The sequence below is a fragment of the Phyllobates terribilis genome, unplaced genomic scaffold (assembly GCF_046119375.1).
Source record: "Phyllobates terribilis strain yellow unplaced genomic scaffold, ASM4611937v1 Scaffold_12__6_contigs__length_324123572, whole genome shotgun sequence".
Lineage (NCBI taxonomy): Eukaryota > Metazoa > Chordata > Amphibia > Anura > Dendrobatidae > Phyllobates > Phyllobates terribilis.
Window position 1 is genome coordinate 4,559,556 of NW_027362772.1, and position 14,434 is coordinate 4,573,989.

Consider the following 14,434-nt stretch of genomic DNA (forward strand, 5'->3'; position numbering starts at 1 on the left):
GCGGACGGGCCCCACAGTCCGGACACGGGGCGGACGGGCCCCACAGTCCGGACACGGGGCGGACGGGCCCCACAGTCCGGACACGGGGCGGACGGACCCCACAGTCCGGACACGGGGCGGACGGGCCCCACACTCCGGACACGGGGCGGACGGGCCCCACACTCCGGACACGGGGCGGACGGGCCCCACAGTCCGGACACGGGGCGGACGGGCCCCACAGTCCGGACACGGGGCGGACGGGCCCCACAGTCCGAACACGGGGCGGATGGGCCCCACAGTCCGGGCTCGGGGCAGACGGGCCTCACAGTCCGGACACGGGGCTAGTCCCGGGGCAGGGGGCCCCAAAGTCCGGACACGGGGCGGATGAGCCCCACAGTCTGGACACGGGGCGGGCGAGCCCCACAGTCTGGACACGGGGCGGGCGGGACCCACAGTCAGGACACGGGGCGGACGGGCCCCACAGTCAGGACACAAGGCGGGCCCCACAGTCAGGACATTGGGTGGGCGGGCTCCACAGTCAGGATACAGGGCGGGCAGGCCCCACAGTCCGGACACAGGGCTAATCCCGGGGCAGGTGGCCCCACAGTCCAGACCTGGGGCTAGACCCGGGGCAGGCGGCCCACAGTCCAGACACGGGGTGGACGGGCCCCACAGTCCAGATACGGGGCGGGCATGCCCCATAATCAAGACTTGGGGCTAAACCCGGGGCTGGCGGCCCCACAGTCCAGACCTGAGGCTAGACCCGGGGCAGGCGGCCCACAGTCCAGACACGGGGTGGACGGGCCCCACAGTCCAGATACGGGGCGGGCATGCCCCATAATCAAGACGTGGGGCTAGACCCGGGGCAGGCGGCCCCACAGTCCAGACCTGAGGCTAGACCCGGGGCAGGCGGCCCCACAGTCCGGACATGGGGCGGACGGGCCCATAGTCCGGACACTGGGCGGCCGCAGTCCGGACATAGGGCGGCCGGGCGCCACAGTCCAGGCTCGGGGCTAGACCCGGGACGGACGGGCCCCACAGTCCAAGCTTGGGGCGGGCGTGCCCCACAGACCGGAAACGGGGCTAGACCCGGGGCAGGCGGCCCCAAAGTCCAGACACGGGGCGGATGAGCCCCACAGTCTGGGCACGGGGCGGGCGAGCCCCACAGTCAGGACACGGGGCGTGCGAGCCCCCCAGTCAGGACACGGGGCGGGCGAGCCCCACAGTCAGGACACGGGGCGGGCGAGCCCCACAGTCAGGACACGGGGCGGGCGGGACCCACAGTCAGGACACGGGGCGGGCGGGCCCCACAGTCAGGACACGGGGCGGGCGGGCCCCACAGTCAGGACATGGGGCGGGCGGGCCCCACAGTCCAGACCTGGGGCTAGACCCGGGGCAGGCGGCCCATAGTCCAGACACGGGGTGGACGGGCCCCACAGACCGGACACGGGGCGGGCATGCCCCATAGTCCAGACCTGGGGCTAGACCTGGGGCAGGCGGCCCCACAGTCCAGACCTGAGGCTAGACCCGGGGCAGGCGGTCCCATATTCTAGACACGGGGTGGACGGGCCTCACAGACCTGACATGGGGCGGACATGCCCCACAGTCCAGACCTGGGGCTAGACCCGGGGCAGGCGACCCACAGTCCGGACATGGGGTGGACGGGCCCCACAGTCCGGACACGGGGCGGACGGGCCCCACAGTCCGGACACGGGGCGGACGGGCCCCACAGTCCGGACACGGGGCGGACGGGCCCCACAGTCCGGACACGGGGCGGACGGGCCCCACAGTCCGGACACGGGGCGGACGGGCCCCACAGTCCGGACACGGGGCGGACGGGCCCCACAGTCCGGACACGGGGCGGACGGGCCCCACAGTCCGGACACGGGGCGGACGGGCCCCACAGTCCGGACACGGGGCGGACGGGCCCCACAGTCCGGACACGGGGCGGACGGGCCCCACAGTCCGGACACGGGGCGGACGGGCCCCACAGTCCGGACACGGGGCGGACGGGCCCCACAGTCTGGACACGGGGCGGGCGAGCCCCACAGTCAGGACACGGGGCGGGCGGGACCCACAGTCAGGACACAGGGCGGACGGGCCCCACAGTCAGGACACAGGGCGGGCCCCACAGTCAGGACATTGGGCGGGCGGGCTCCACAGTCAGGATACAGGGCGGGCAGGCCCCACAGTCCGGACACAGGGCTAGTCCCGGGGCAGGCGGCCCCAAAGTCCGGACACGGGGCGGATGAGCCCCACAGTCCGGACACGGGGCGGGCGAGCCCCACAGTCTGGACACGGGGCGGGCGAGCCCCACAGTCAGGACACGGGGCGGGCGGGACCCACAGTCAGGACACAGGGCGGACGGGCCCCACAGTCAGGACGCAGGGCTGGCCCCACAGTCAGGACATTGGGCGGGCGGGCTCCACAGTCAGGATACAGGGCGGGCAGGCCCCACAGTCCGGACACAGGGCTAATCCCGGGGCAGGTGGCCCCACAGTCCAGACCTGGGGCTAGACCCGGGGCAGGCGGCCCACAGTCCAGACACGGGGTGGACGGGCCCCACAGTCCAGATATGGGGCGGGCATGCCCCATAGTCAAGACCTGGGGCTAAACCCGGGGCTGGCGGCCCCACAGTCCAGACCTGAGGCTAGACCCGGGGCAGGCGGCCCCACATTCTAGACACGGGGTGGACGGGCCCCACAGTCCGGATACGGGGCGGGCATGACCCAAAGTCAAGACCTGGGGCTAGACTCGGGGCAGGCGGCCCCACAGTCCAGACCTGAGGCTAGACCCGGGGCAGGCGGCCCCACATTCTAGACACAGGGTGGACGGGCCCCATAGTCCTGACACGGGGCGGACATGCCCCACAGTCCAGACCTGGGGCTAGACCCGGGGTAGGCTGCCCCAAAGTCCGGACACGGGGTGGACGGGCCCCACAGTCCGGACACGGGGTGGACGGGCCCCACAGTCCGGACACGGGGTGGACGGGCCCCACAGTCCGGACACGGGGTGGACGGGCCCCACAGTCCGGACACGGGGAGGGCGGGCCCCAAAGTCCGGACACGGGGTGGACGGGCCCCACTGTCCGGACACGGGGTGGACGGGCCCCACAGTCCGGACACGGGGTGGACGGGCCCCACAGTCCGGACACGGGGTGGACGGGCCCCACAGTCCGGACACGGGGAGGGCGGGCCCCAAAGTCCGGACACGGGGTGGACGGGCCCCACTGTCCGGACACGGGGTGGACGGGCCCCACAGTCCGGACACGGGGTGGACGGGCCCCACAGTCCGGACACGGGGAGGGCGGGCCCCACAGTCCGGACACGGGGCGGACGGGCCCCACAGTCCGGACACGGGGCGGACGGGCCCCACAGTCCGGACACGGGGAGGGCGGGCCCCACAGTCCGGACACGGGGCGGACGGGCCCCACAGTCCGGACACGGGACGGACGGGCCCCACAGTCCGGACACGGGGCGGACGGGCCCCACAGTCCGGACACGGGGCGGACGGGCCCCACAGTCCGGACACGGGGCGGACGGGCCCCACAGTCCGGACACGGGGTAGACGGGCCCCACAGTCCGGACACGGGGCGGACGGGCCCCACAGTCCGGACACGGGGTAGACAGGCCCCACAGTCCGGACACGGGGTGGACGGGCCCCACAGTCCGGACACGGGGCGGGCCCCACAGTCCGGACACGGGGCGGACGGGCCCCACAGTCCGGACACGGGGCGGACGGGCCCCACAGTCCGGACACGGGGCGGACGGGCCCCACAGTCCGGACACGGGGTGGGCGGGCCCCACAGTCCGGGCTCGGGGCAGACGGGCCTCACAGTCCGGACACGGGGCTAGTCCCGGGGCAGGGGGCCCCAAAGTCCGGACACAGGGCGGATGAGCCCCACAGTCTGGACACGGGGCGGGCGAGCCCCACAGTCTGGACACGGGGCGGGCGGGACCCACAGTCAGGACACGGGGCGGACGGGCCCCACAGTCAGGACACAAGGCGGGCCCCACAGTCAGGACATTGGGTGGGCGGGCTCCACAGTCAGGATACAGGGCGGGCAGGCCCCACAGTCCGGACACAGGGCTAATCCCGGGGCAGGTGTCCCCACAGTCCAGACCTGGGGCTAGACCCGGGGCAGGCGGCCCACAGTCCAGACACGGGGTGGACGGGCCCCACAGTCCAGGTACGGGGCGGGCATGCCCCATAATCAAGACTTGGGGCTAAACCCGGGGCTGGCGGCCCCACAGTCCAGACCTGAGGCTAGATCCGGGGCAGGCGGCCCCACATTCTAGACACGGGGTGGACGGGCCCCACAGTCCGGATACGGGGCGGGCATGACCCATAGTCAAGACGTGGGGCTAGACCCGGGGCAGGCGGCCCCACAGTCCAGACCTGAGGCTAGACCCGGGGCAGGCGGCCCCACAGTCCGGACATGGGGCGGACGGGCCCATAGTCCGGACACTGGGCGGCCGCAGTCCGGACATAGGGCGGCCGGGCGCCACAGTCCAGGCTCGGGGCTAGACCCTGGACGGACGGGTCCCACAGTCCAAGCTTGGGGCGGGCGTGCCCCACAGACCGGAAACGGGGCTAGACCCGGGGCAGGCGGCCCCAAAGTCCAGACACGGGGCGGATGAGCCCCACAGTCTGGGCACGGGGCGGGCGAGCCCCACAGTCAGGACACGGGGCGGGCGAGCCCCACAGTCAGGACACGGGGCGGGCGAGCCCCACAGTCAGGACACGGGGCGGGCGAGCCCCACAGTCAGGACACGGGGCGGGCGAGCCCCACAGTCAGGACACGGGGCGGGCGGGACCCACAGTCAGGACACGGGGCGGGCGGGCCCCACAGTCAGGACACGGGGCGGGCGGGCCCCAGAGTCAGGACACGGGGCGGGCGGGCCCCACAGTCAGGACACGGGGTGGGCGGGCCCCACAGTCAGGACATGGGGCGGGCGGGCCCCACAGTCCAGACCTGGGGCTAGACCCGGGGCAGGCGGCCCATAGTCCAGACACGGGGTGGACGGGCCCCACAGACCGGACACGGGGCGGGCATGCCCCATAGTCCAGACCTGGGGCTAGACCCGGGGCAGGCGGCCCCACAGTCCAGACCTGAGGCTAGACCCGGGGCAGGCGGTCCCATATTCTAGACACGGGGTGGACGGGCCTCACAGACCTGACATGGGGCGGACATGCCCCACAGTCCAGACCTGGGGCTAGACCCGGGGCAGGCGACCCACAGTCCGGACATGGGGTGGATGGGCCCCACAGTCCGGACACGGGGTGGACGGGCCCCACAGTCCGGACACGGGGGGACGAGCCCCACAGTCCGGACATGGGGCGGACGGGCCCCACAGTCCGGACACGGGCGGAAGGGCCCCACAGTCCGGACACGGGGCGGAAGGGCCCCACAGTCCGGACACGGGGCGGACGGGCCCCACAGTCCGGACACGGGGCGGACGGGCCCCACAGTCCGGACACGGGGCGGACGGGTCCCACAGTCCGGACACGGGGCGGACGGGCCCCACAGTCCGGACACGGTGCGGACGGGCCCCACAGTCCGGACACGGGGCGGACGGGCCCCACAGTCCGGACACGGGGCGGACGGGCCCCACAGTCTGGACACGGGGCGGGCGAGCCCCACAGTCAGGACACGGGGCGGGCGGGACCCACAGTCAGGACACAGGGCGGACGGGCCCCACAGTCAGGACACAGGGCGGGCCCCACAGTCAGGACATTGGGCGGGCGGGCTCCACAGTCAGGATACAGGGCGGGCAGGCCCCACAGTCCGGACACAGGGCTAATCCCGGGGCAGGTGGCCCCACAGTCCAGACCTGGGGCTAGACCCGGGGCAGGCGGCCCACAGTCCAGACACGGGGTGGACGGGCCCCACAGTCCAGATATGGGGCGGGTATGCCCCATAGTCAAGACCTGGGGCTAAACCCGGGGCTGGCGGCCCCACAGTCCAGACCTGAGGCTAGACCCGGGGCAGGCGGCCCCACATTCTAGACACGGGGTGGACGGGCCCCACAGTCCGGATACGGGGCGGGCATGACCCAAAGTCAAGACCTGGGGCTAGACCCGGGGCAGGCGGCCCCACAGTCCAGACCTGAGGCTAGACCCGGGGCAGGCGGCCCCACATTCTAGACACAGGGTGGACGGGCCCCACAGTCCTGACACGGGGCGGACATGCCCCACAGTGCAGACCTGGGGCTAGACCCGGGGTAGGCTGCCCCAAAGTCCGGACACGGGGTGGACGGGCCCCACAGTCCGGACACGGGGTGGACGGGCCCCACAGTCCGGACACGGGGTGGATGGGCCCCACAGTCCGGACACGGGGTGGACGGGCCCCACAGTCCGGACACGGGGAGGGCGGGCCCCACAGTCCGGACACGGGGCGGACGGGCCCCACAGTCCGGACACGGGGCGGACGGGCCCCACAGTCCGGACACGGGGAGGGCGGGCCCCACAGTCCGGACACGGGGCGGACGGGCCCCACAGTCCGGACACGGGGCGGACGGGCCCCACAGTCCGGACACGGGACGGACGGGCCCCACAGTCCGGACACGGGGCGGACGGGCCCCACAGTCCGGACACGGGGCGGACGGGCCCCACAGGCCGGACATGGGGCGGACGGGCCCCACAGTCCGGACACGGGGCGGGCTGGCCCCACAGTCCGGACACGGGGCGGACGGGCCCCACAGTCCGGACACGGGGTGGACGGGCCCCACAGTCCGGACACGGGGTGGACGGGCCCCACAGTCCGGACACGGGGTGGGCGGGCCCCACAGTCCGGACACGGGGCGGACGGGCCCCACAGTCCGGACACGGGGCGGACGGGCCCCACAGTCCGGACACGGGGCGGAAGGGCCCCACAGTCCGGACACGGGGCGGACGGGCCCCACAGTCCGGACACGGGGCGGACGGGCCCCACAGTCCGGACACGGGGCGGGCGGGCCCCACAGTCCGGACACGGGGCGGACGGGCCCCACAGTCCGGACACGGGGCGGACGGGCCCCACAGTCCGGACACGGGGCGGGCGGGCCCCACAGTCCGGACACGGTGTGGACGGGCCCCACAGTCCGGACACGGGGTGGACGGGCCCCACAGTCCGGACACGGGGTGGGCCCACAGTCCGAACACGGTGTGGACGGACCCCACAGTCCGGACACGGGGCAGACGGGCCCCACAGTCCGGACACGGGGCGGACGGACCCCACAGTCCGGACACGGGGTAGGCTGCCCCAAAGTCCGGACACGGGGTGGATGGGCCCCACAGTCCGGACATGGGGTGGACGGGCCCCACAGTCTGGACACGGGGCGGACGGGCCCCACAGTCCGGACACGGGGTAGGCTGCCCCAAAGTCCGGACACGGGGTGGACGGGCCCCACAGTCCGGACACGGGGTGGACGGGCCCCACAGTCCGGACACGGGGTGGACGGGCCCCACAGTCCGGACACGGGGTGGACGGGCCCCACAGTCCAGGCTCGGGGCTAAACCCGGGGAAGCCGGCCCCACATTTCAGACCCGGGGCGGGGGGCCACACAGTCCAGGCTCGGGGCGGATGGGCCCCACAGTCCAGGCTCGGGGCGGATGGGCCCCACAGTATTGGCTCGGGGTGAACGGGGCCCACAGTCCAGGCTCGGGGCGGACGGGCTCCACAGTCCAGACCTGAGGCTCGGCCCGGGGCAGGCGGCCCCACAGTCCAGATACGGTGTGGACGGGCCCCACAGTCCTGACACGGGGCGGACATGCCCCACAGTCCAGACCTGGGGCTAGACCCGGGGTAGGCTGCCCCAAAGTCCAGACACGGGGTGACGAGCCCCACAGTCCGGACACGGGGCGGCCACAGTCCAGACATAGGGTGGGCGGGCCCCACCATAGGGTGGGCGGGCCCCACAGTCCAGGCTAAACCCGGGGAAGCCGGCCCCACATTTCAGACCCGTGGCGGGGGGCCACACAGTCCAGGCTCGGGGCGGATGGGCCCCACAGTCCAGACTCGGGGCGGATGGGCCCCACAGTATTGGCTCGGAGCGAACAGGCCCCACAGTCCACGCCCTGGCCCCACAGTCCACGCTCGGGGCAGACGGGCCCCACAGTCCACGCTTGGAGCGGACGGGCCCCACAGTCCAGACTCTGGGCGGACGGGCCCCACAGTCCAGGCTCGGGGCGGGCGGGCCCATAGTTACGACACGGGGCGGGCGGGCCCCACAGTCCGTACACGGGGCTAGTCCCGGGGCAGGTGGCCCCACAGTCCGGACACGGGGCAGACGGGCCCCACAGTTCTGACACGGGGCGGGCATGCCCCACAGTCCTGACCTGGGGCTAGAGCCGGGGCAGGCGGCCCCACAGTCCGGACACGGGGTGAACGGGCCCCACAGTCAGGACACGGGGTGGCCATAGTACGGACATAGGGCGGGCGGGCCCCACAGTCAGGACACGGGCGGGCGGGCTCCACAGTCAGGACACGGGGCGGGCGGGCCCCACAGTCCGGACACTGAGCTAATCCCGGGGCAGGCGGCTTCACAGTCCAGACCTGGGGCTAGACCTGGGGCAGACCGCCCACAGTCCGGACACGGGGTGGACGGGCCCCACAGTCCGGACACGGAGCAGGCATGCCCCACAGTCCAGACCTGGGGCTAGACCCGGAGCACGCGGCCCACAGTCCGGACACGGGGTGGACGGTCCCCACAGTCCGGACACGGGGGGAGCCACAGTCCGGACATATGGCGGACGGGCCCCACAGTCCAGTGTCGGGGCGGACGGGCCCCACAGTCCGGACACGGGGCTAGTCCCGGGGCAGGCGGCCCCACAGTCCAGACCTGAGGCTAGACCAGAGGCAGGCGGCCCCACAGTCCAGACACGGGGTGAACGGGCCCCACAGTCCTGACATGGGGCGGACATGCCCCACAGTCCAGACTCGGGGCAGGCGGCCCCACAGTCCAGACTCGGGGCGAGCGGGGGGCCCCACAGTCCGTACCCGGTGCGGGCGGGGGGCCCCACAGTCCAGGCTCGGGGCGGACGGGCCCCACAGTCCAGGCTCGGGGCGGACGGGCCCCACAGTCCGGACACGGGGCTAGTCCCGGGGCAGGCGGCCCCACAGTCCAGACCTTAGGCTAGACCAGGGGCAGGCGGCCCCACAGTCCAGACACGGGGTGGACGGGCCCCACAGTCCTGACATGGGGCGGACATGCCCCACAGTCCAGACCCGGGGCAGGCTTCCCCACAGTCCAGACTCGGGGCGAGCGGGGGGCCCCACAGTCCGTACCCAGGGCGGGCGGGGGGCCCCACAGTCCGTACCCGGGGCTGGCGGGGGGCCCCACAGTCCAGACCTGGGGCTAGACTCGGGGCGGGCGGCCCCACCGTCCGGACCTGGGGCGGGCGGGGGGCCCCACAGTCCAGACCTGGGGCTAGACCCGATGCAGGCGGCCTCACAGTCCGGACACGGGGCGGACGGGCCCATAGTCCGGACAATGGGCGGCCGCAGTCCGGATATAGGGCGGCCGGGCCCCACAGTCCAGGCTCGAGGCAAGACCCGGGACGGACTGGCCCCACAGTCCAAGCTTGGGGCGGGCGTGCCCCACAGACCGGAAACGGGGCTAGACCCAGGGCAGGCGGCCCCAAAGTCCAGACATGGGGCGGATGAGCCCCACAGTCTGGACACGGGGCGGATGAGCCCCACAGTCTGGACACGGTGCGGGCGAGCCCCACAGTCAGGACGCGGGGCGGGCGAGCCCCACAGTCAGGACACGGGGCGGGCGAGCCCCACAGTCAGGACACGCGGTGGGCGAGCCCCACAGTCAGGACACGGGGCGGGCGGGCCCCACAGTCAGGACATGGGGCGGGCGGAACCCACAGTCCGGACACGGGGCGGACGGGCCCCACAGTCCGGACAAGGGGCGGACGGGCCCCACAGTCCAGACACGGGGCGGACGGGCCCCACAGTCCAGACACGGGGCGGACGGGCCCCACAGTCCGGACAGGGGGCGGACGGGCCCCACAGTCCGGACAAGGGGCGGACGGGCCCCACAGTCCAGACACGGGGCGGACGGGCCCCACAGTCCAGACACGGGGCGGACGGGCCCCACAGTCCGGACAGGGGGCGGACGGGCCCCACAGTCCGGACACAGGGCGGACGGGCCCCACAGTCCAGACACAGGGTGGACGGGCCCCACAGTCCGGACACGGGGCGGAAGAGCCCCACAGTCTGGACACGGGGCGGGCGAGCCCCACAGTCTGGACACGGGGCGGGCGAGCCCCACAGTCAGGACACGGGGCGGGCGGGACCCACAGTCAGGACACGGGGTGGACGGGCCCCACAGTCCAGGCTCGGGGCGGACGGGCCTCACAGTCCGGACATGGGGCTAGTCCCGGGGCAGGCGGCCCCAAAGTCCGGACACGGGGCGCGCGAGCCCCACAGTCTGGACACGGGGCGCGCGAGCCCCACAGTCTGGACACGGGGCGGGCGAGCCCCACAGTAAGGACACGGTGCGGGCGGGCCCCACAGTCCGTACACGGGGCTAGTCCCGGGGCAGGCGGCCCCACAGTCAGGACACGGGGCGGACGGGCCCCACAGTTCTGACACGGGGCGGGCATGCCCCACAGTCCTGACCTGGGGCTAGAGCCGGGGAAGGCGGCCCCACAGTCCGGACACGGGGTGGACGGGCCCCACAGTCCGGACACGGGGCGGCCATAGTACGGACATAGGGCGGGCCCACAGTCAGGACACGGGGCGGGCGGGCTCCACAGTCAGGACACGGGGCGGGCCGGCCCCACAGTCCGTACACTGAGCTAATCCCGGGGCAGGCGGCTTCACAGTCCAGACCTGAGGCTAGACCTGGGGCAGGCGGCCCACAGTCCGGACACGGGGCGGGCATGCCCCACAATCCAGACCTGGGGTTAGACCCGGAGCAGGCGGCCCACAGTCTGGACACGGGGTGGACGGTCCCCACAGTCCGGACACGGGGGGGGCCACAGTGGGGACATAAGGCGGCCGGGCCCCACAGTCCAGGCTCAGGGCTAGACCCAGGGCGGGGGGAACACACAGTCCTGGCTCGGGGCTAGACCCGGGGAAGCCGGCCCCACATTTCAGACCCGGGGCGCGGGGCACCACAGTACAGGCTCGGGGCGGACGGGCCCCACAGTCCAGGCTCGGGGCGGACGGGCCCCACAGTCCGGACATGGGGCTAGTCCCGGGGCAGGCGGCCCTACAGTCCAGACCTGAGGCTCGACTCGGGGCAGGCGGCCCCACAGTCCAGACACGGGGTGGACGAGCCCCACAGTCCTGACATGGGGCGGACATGCCCCACAGTCCAGACACGGGGCAGGCGGCCCCACAGTCCGGACACGGGGTGGGCGAGCCCTACAGTCCGGACACAGGGCGTCCGCAGTCCGGACATAGGGTGGGCGGGCTGCACAGTCCAGGCTCGGGGCCATACCCTGGGCCAGACCCTGGGCCAGACCCGGGGCAACCGGCCCCACAGTCCAGACTCGGGGCGGGCGGGGGGCCCCACAGTCCGTACCCGGGGCTGGCGGGGGGTCCCACAGTCCAGACCTGGGACTAGACTCGGGGCGGGGGGCCCCACAGTCTAGACCTGGGGCTAGACCCGATGCAGGCGGCCCCACAGTCCGGACACGGGGTGGACGGGCCCACAGTCCGGACACGGGGCCGCCGCAGTCCGGATATAGGGCGGCCGGGCCCCAGAGTCCAGGCTCGGGGCTAGACCCGGCACAGACGGGCCCCACAGTCCAAGCTCGGGGCGGGCGTGCCCCACAGTCCGGACACGGGGCTAGTCGCGGGGCAGATGGCCCCACAGTCAAGACCTGGGGCTAGACCTGGGGCAGGCGGCCCCAAAGTCCGGACACGGGGCGGATGAGCCCCACAGTCTGGACACAGGGCGGGCGAGCCCCACAGTCAGGACACGGGGTGGGTGGGCCCGGGTGGGCCCCACAGTCAGGACACAGGGCTGGCGGGCCCCAAAGTCAGGACACAGGACTGGCGGGCCCCAAAGTCAGGACACAGGGCGGGCGGGCCCCAAAGTCAGGACACAGGGCGGGCGGGCCCCACAGTCAGGACACAGGGCGGGCCCCACAGTCAGGACACAGGGCGGGCCCCACAGTCAGGACATGGGGCGGGCGGGCTCCACAGTCAGGATACGGGGCGGGCGGGCCCCACAGTCCGGACACGGGGCTAATCCCGGGGCAGGTGGCCCCACAGTCCAGACCTGGGGCTAGACCAGGGGCAGGCGGCCCACAGTCCAGACACGGGGTGGACGGGCCCCACTGTCCGGACGCGGAGCGGGCATGCCCCATAGTCCAGACCTGGGGCTAGACCCGGGGCAGGCGGCCCCACAGTTAAGACCTGAGGCTAGACCCGGGGCAGGCGGCCCACAGTCCGGACACGGGGTGGATGGGCCCCACAGTCCGGACACGGGGCGGGCATGCACCACAGTCCAGACCTGGGGCTAGACCCGGAGCAGGCGGCCCACAGTCCAGACCTGGGGCTAGACTCGGAGCAGGCGGCCCACAGTCCGGACACGGGGTTGACGGTCCCCACAGTCCGGACACGGGGGGGGCCACAGTCCGGACATAAGGCGGGCGGGCCCCACAGTCCAGGCTCGGGGCTAGACCCGGGGGCAGTCGGCCCCACAGTCCAGTCCCGGGGCGGGTGGCCCCACAGTCCGGACCCGGGGCAAGCAGAGGATCCCACAGTCCGGACCAGGGGCGGGCGAGGGGCCCCACAGTCTGGAATCGGGGCGGGCGTCGGGCCCCACAGTCCGGGCCTGGGGCTAGACCCGGAGCAGGCGGCCCCACAGTCCGGACATGGGGCGGCCGCAGTCCGGATATAGGGCGAGGCCCACAGTCTGGACTGGGAGCAGTCCAGACATAGGGTGGGCGGGCCCCACAGTCCAGGCTCGGGGCTAGACCCGGGGCAGCCGGCCCCACATTTCAGACCAGGGGTGGGGGGCCCCACAGTCCAGGCTCGGGGCGGACGGGCCCCACAGTCCCGACACGGGGCTAGTCCCGGGGCAGGCGGCCCCACAGTCCAGACCCGGGGAAGGCGGCCCCACAGTCCGGACACAGGGTGGACGAGCCCTACAGTCCGGACACGGGGCAGCCGCAGTCCGGACATAGGGTGTGCGGGCCGCACAGTTCAGGCTCGGGGCCAGACCCGGGGCAACCGGCCCCACAGTCCAGACTCGGGGCGAGCGGGGGGCCCCACAGTCCGTATACGGGGCGGGCGGGCCCCACAGTCCGTACCCGGGGCTGGCGGGGGGCTCCACAGTCCAGACCTGGGGCTAGACTCGGTACGGGCGGCCCCACCGTCCAGACCTGGGGCTAGATCCGAAGTCAGTACACGGGGCGGACGGGCCCACACTCCAGACACTAGGCGGCCGCAGTCCGGATATAGGGCGGACGGGCCGCACAGTCCAGGCTCGGGGCTAGACCCGGGGCGGACGGGCCGCACAGTCCAGGCTCGGGGCTAGACCCGGGGCGGACAGGCCCCACAGCCCAGGCTCGGGGCGGACGGGCCCCACAGCCCAGGCTCGGGGCGGATGGGCCTCACAGCCCTGGCTCGGGGCGGACGGGCCCCACAGTCCAGGCTCCGGCCCCACAGTCCATGCTCGGGGTGGACTGGCCCCACAGTCCAGGCTCGGGGCGGACGGGCCCCACAGTCCAGGCTCGGAGCGGATGGGCCTCCCTTTCCCGCTTGGGGCGGGCGTGCCCCACAGTCCAGGCTCGGGGCTAGTCCCGGGGCAGGTGACCCCACAGTCGAGACCTGGGGCTAGACCCGGGGCAGGCGGCCCCAAGTCAGGACACGGGGCGGATGGGCCCCACAGTCTGGACTCGGGGCGGGCGAGCCCTAAAGTCAGGACACGTGGCGGGCGGGCCCCACAGGCCGGACACGGGGCTAATCCCAGGACAGGCGGCTTCACAGTCCAGACCTGGGGCTAGACCCGGGGCAGGCGGCCCACAGTCCGGACAAGGGGTGGACGGGCCCCACAGTCCGGATACGGGGCGGGCATGCCCCACAGTCCAGACCTAGGGCTAGACCCGGAGCAGGCAGCCCACAGTCCGGACACGGTGTGGACGGTCCCCACAGTCCAGACACGAGAGGGGCACAGTCCGGACATAAGGCGGGCGGGCCCCACAGTCCAGGCTCGGGGCTAGACCCGGGGGCAGTCGGCCCCACAGTCCAGACCCGGGGCAAGCGGGGGATCCCACAGTCGGGACCCGGGGCAGGCGAGGGGCCCCACAGTCTGGAATCAGGGCGGGCGGGGGGCCCCACAGTCCGGACCTGGGGCTAGACCCGGGGCAGGCGGCCCCACAGTCCGGACACGGGGCGGCCGCAGTCCGGATATAGGGCGGGCCCCACAGTCCAGGCTCGGGGCTAGACCCGGGACGGATGGGCCCCACAGTCCAGGCTCAGGGCGGACAGGCCCCACAGTCCATT